Genomic DNA, 5,028 nt, shown 5'->3' with positions numbered 1-5,028 from the left:
GGAAACCGAAGCTCCTGTCGGGAACCCATGCAGACATGAAGAGAAAGTGCAAACTCCACACAGACAGTCGCCTGGGGCTGGAATGGAATTCGCGTCCCTGGTGCTTTGAGGCAGCAGAGCAACCCACTGAGCCGCCGTGCTGGCCCATGTAACTCGCTAAAGTCCTGTTTCTGCTCCTTGGTTCCTCTTCATCTTGACGAAATGTTCTACATCCCTTGGAACCTTGTCAAATGCTTTGCTGAAGTCCATATAGACAACGTTGACTGCTCTGCCTTCATCTGTCGCTTGGTCAACTCCTCAAAGATTCAATCCAGTTTGTGAGGCATGGTTTCCCACTCACAAAGCTGACTATCTCTAATCAGCCTTGCCTTTCCAAATACATGCAGCTCCTTTCCCTCAGAATCTCCACCAACAAGTTACCCAGCATTGGGCTCACGGGGTTGTAATTTCCTGCTGTTTCCCTGCAACCCTGAAGTGATGGAACAGCATTAGCTGCCCTGCAGTCTTCTGGCAACTCATTGTGTCTGTTGATAATATAAATATCTCTGTTAGGGACACTGCAAACTCTTCCCTAGCTTCCCATATTATTCTAGGATAGATCGAATGAGCTATTGAGGATTGATCTACCTTTAATTATTTTAAGATTCTTGCAATTTGTCTTCTCTGTTGAGGATTAGTGAGCGGCACGGTGGCACAGTGATGAGCAGTACTGCCTAACAACCCCAGAGACCCGGGTTCAATTCACCGCCTCAGGCAACTGAATGAGTGGAGTTTGTGTGGCGTCTGCGTGGGTTTCATCCCACCATCCAAAGATGTGCGGGTCAGGTGAACTGGCCATGCTAAATTGCCCGTAGTGTTAGGTTAGGGGTATTGGTGGGTTGTGCTTCGGAGGGTTGGTGTGGACTTGTAGGGCCGAATGGCCTGTTTCCACACTGTAAGTAATCTAATCTAATCTCCTTACAATTCTTTCCAAGACATCGCTATTTATTTCCCCGACCTTCCATGTCTTTCTACACAGTAAATTCTGACAACACTACTTTGTCTAATTTCTCAACCACCTTCTGATAGTTAAGGTGCCCTTTTCTCTACCAAGTTACTCGATAGCCCTTATTGAAACTTGTGTAAATGTTTCCGAACATTCAAATAAACCGTATCCTTGTCACAGCCACTCCTACACCCGTATCTATTCTGCCATTTATACTCACAACAATAAAAATATAATTCAACCGGCTCAAAACCACGTTCACTTTTTATTAAATGCGTTTCTATTGACATACCCTTAATAACACATTCCAGATCCCGACTGACTGTCAGGCTAACACGGTTTGGTTTCAGACTGATAGCAGAAAGGCTATGGGGGTTCTTGTTTCTCAATCTGAAAAAGGTAGCTTACAGGGTCATTAGGTCATAGACGTTTTGGAAATCGGGAGGTTCATGGTGACTGAAGGACATTATGGAGATAGGGAGTAATGTGTGCACTGTGAGAGATTATGGACATAGAGAGTGCAGTAGTGACTGAAGGACATGATGGAGATAGGGAGTGATGTGGGGCCTGAAAGAGGCCAAAGAGATCTGGAGGGCTGTTGGGGCTGAAGGAGGTTGCCTGAATCAGGAGGATCATGGGTACTGAAGGAGGTTACTCTGAATGGGAGGGTAATCGGGTCTGGATGAGATTATGGAGATAGGGAGGGCCGTGGGGTATATTGGAGGTTATGGAGTTAGGGAAGTTTGTCGTGAATGATTCAGGGTACATAGATAGGAAGAGTCGTGGGGACTGAAGGAATTTATGGACATAGGGAGAGCTATGGGACTGAAGGAGGTTATATAGATCATTCGTTTATAAAGAAGAGCAGGTATCGACCATTTGACTACAGAGTCGGTCCCACCATTTACTATGATAAGGACTGATCATCTAACCCAGTACAGTATTCCTGATTTCACACTTACTCTGATATTATAGTGACTACTGGCATTTAGTGATACAGCGGACTGTAGTAACTGGGACAGGTGGTGTGGCGGGGGGGCATGTCTTACAGAGATAGGGAGGTTTATGGAAGCTGGAACAGGTGACATGTACACTGAGGGTTTTAGGAATGGGAGGACTTTACAGGGATTTTGAGAAATGCACGGATGGGACGTGGTAACAATCACAGGGAGGATTTTGGGACCTCGATCTGTAAAGGGTACAGCTGACAACAGAAGTGAGCCAAACAGACAGGACAGGCATGGACAAGGTAGGACTAGTAAATTAAGCTGCATTTATTTTAATGCAAGGTGCCTAACAAGGAAGGCAGATGAACTCAGGGCATGGTTAGGAACATGGGACTGGGATCTCATAGCAATTGCAGAAACATGGCTCAGGGATGGGCAGGACAGGCAGCTTAATGTTCCAGGATACAAATGCTACAGGGAGGATAGAAAGGAAGGCAAGAGAGGAGTGGGAGTGACATTTTTGATAGGGGATAGCATTACATCTGTGCAGAGGGAGGATATTCCCAGAAATACATCCAGGGAAGTTATTTGAGTGGAACTGAGAAATAAGGAAGGGATGATCACCTTATTAGGGTTGTATTAAAGACACCCCAATAGTAAAAGGGAATTTGCCAAACAAACTTGTAAGGAGAACTCAGCTATCTGTAAGAATAATAGCGTAGGTATGGTAGGGGATTTTAACTTTCCAACATTGACTGGGACTGCCATAGTGTTAACGGTTTAGATGGAGAGGAATTTCTTAAGTGTGTACAAGACAATTTTCTGATTCAGTATGTGGATATACCTACTAGAGAAGGTGCAAAACTTGACCGACTCTTAGGAAATAAGGCAGAGCAGGTGAGTAAGTTGTTAGTGGGGGAGCACTTTGGGGCCAGCGAACATAATTCTATTTGTTTTAAAACAGTGATGGAAAAGGATAGACCAGATCTACGAGTCGATGTTCTAAGTTGGATAAAGGTCAATTTTGACGATATTAGGCAAGAACTTCTGAAAATTGATTGGAGGCAGATGTTCACGGGTAAAGGGATGGCTGGAAAATGGGAAGCCTTCAGAAATGAGATAAAAGCGTCCAGAGAAAGTATGTTCATGTCCGAGTGAAAGGGAACGCTGATAAGTACAGGGAATTCTGGATGACTGAAGAAATTGAGTGATTGGTTCAGAAAAGAGAAGGAAGCATATGTCAGGTATAGACAGGATAGATCGAGTGAATCCTGAGAAGTGTATAAAGGAAGTGTGAGTACACTTAAGGGGAATTCAGGAGGGCAAAAGGCGGACATGAGATATGTCTGACAAGTAGAATTAAGGAGAATGCAAAGGGTTTTTACAAATATATGACGGAAAAAAGGGTAACCTGGGATAGAATAGGGCCCCACAAAGATCAGCAAGGCGGCCTTTGTGTGGAGCCGCAGAAAATGGGGGAGACACTAAATGAATATTTTGCATCAGTATTTACTGTTGAAAAGCATATGGAAGATATAAACTGCAGGGAAATAAATGGTGACATCTTGCAAAACGTCCAGATTACAAGAGAGGAAGTGCTGGATGTCTTGAAACGGTTAAAGGCGAATAAATCCCCAGGAAATGATCAGGTGTACCCGATAACTCTGTGGGAAGCTAGAGAGGTGATTGCTGGGTCTCTTGCTGAGATATTTGTATCATCAGTAGTCACAGATGAGGTGCCAGAAAACTGAAGGTTGGCAAAAGTGGTGCCACTGTTTAAGAAGGGTGGTAAAGACAAGCCTGGGAACTGTAGACCGCTGAGCCTGAACTCAGTGGTGGTCACGTTGTTGGAGGGAATCCTGAGGGACAAGATGCACATGTATTTGGAAAGGTAAGGCCTGATCAGGAATAGTCGACATGGCTTTGCGCGTGGGAAATCACGTCTCACAAACTTGATTGAGTTTTTTGAAGAAGTAACAAAGAAGATTGAGGAGGGCACAGTGATAGATGTGATCTGTATGGACTTCGGTGAGGCATTCGACAAGGTTCCCCATGGGAGCCTAATAAGCAAGATTAAAACTCATGGAGTACAGGGAGAACTAGACATTTGGATACAGAGCTGGCTCAAAGGTAAAAGACAGTGAGTGGTGGTGGAGGGTGGTTTTTCAGACTGGAGGACTGTGATCAGTGCAGAGCCACAAGGATCACTGCTGGGCCCTCTACTTTTTGTCATTTACATCAATGATTTGAATGCGACCATAAGAGTATAGTTAGTAAGATTACAGATGACACCAAAATTGGAGGTGTAGTGAATAGCGAAGAGGATTACAACAAGTTCTGGACCAGATGGGCCAATGGACTAAAGAAAGATGGAGTTTAATTCAAATAAATGCGAGGTGCTGCATTTTGGGAAAGCAAATCTTAGCAGTACTTATACTTTTAATGCCAAGGTCCTAGGGTGTGTTGATGAACAAAGACACCTTGGAGTGCAAGTTCATAGCTCCTTTAAAGTAGAGTCGCAGGTTGATAGGATAGTGAAGGCGGCATTTGGTATGCTTTGCTTTATTGGTCAGAGTATTGAGTATAGGAGTTGGGAGGTCATGTTGCGGCTGTACAGGTCATTGGTTAGGCCACTGTTGGAATAATTTGTGCCCTTCCGGTCTCCTTCCAATCAGAAAGATTTTGTGAAACTTGAAAGGGTTCACAAAGATTTACAAGGATGTTGCAAGAGTTGCAGGATTTGAGGTATAGGGAGAAGCTGAACAAGCTGGAGCAGTTTTCCCTGGAGCTTCGGAGGCTGAGGGGTGACCTGACAGAGGTTTACCAAATTATGAGGGGCATGGATAGGATAAATAGACAAAAGTCTTTTCCCTGGGGTCAGTGAGTCCAGAACGAGAAGGCATAGACTTAGTTTGAGAGGGGAAAGATAGAAAACAGACCTAAGGGGCAACTTTTTCACGAAGAGGATGGTACGTGTATGGAAAGAGTTGACAGAGGACTTGGTGGAGAATGGTACAATTGCAACATTCGGATGGGTTTATGAATGGGAAGGGTTTGGAGGAATATGCGCTGGCTGCTGGCAGGTGGGATTAGATT

The sequence above is a fragment of the Hemiscyllium ocellatum genome, unplaced genomic scaffold (assembly GCF_020745735.1).
Source record: "Hemiscyllium ocellatum isolate sHemOce1 unplaced genomic scaffold, sHemOce1.pat.X.cur. scaffold_116_pat_ctg1, whole genome shotgun sequence".
NCBI classification, from domain to species: Eukaryota; Metazoa; Chordata; class Chondrichthyes; order Orectolobiformes; family Hemiscylliidae; genus Hemiscyllium; species Hemiscyllium ocellatum.
This window is presented reverse-complemented; position numbering follows the sequence as displayed.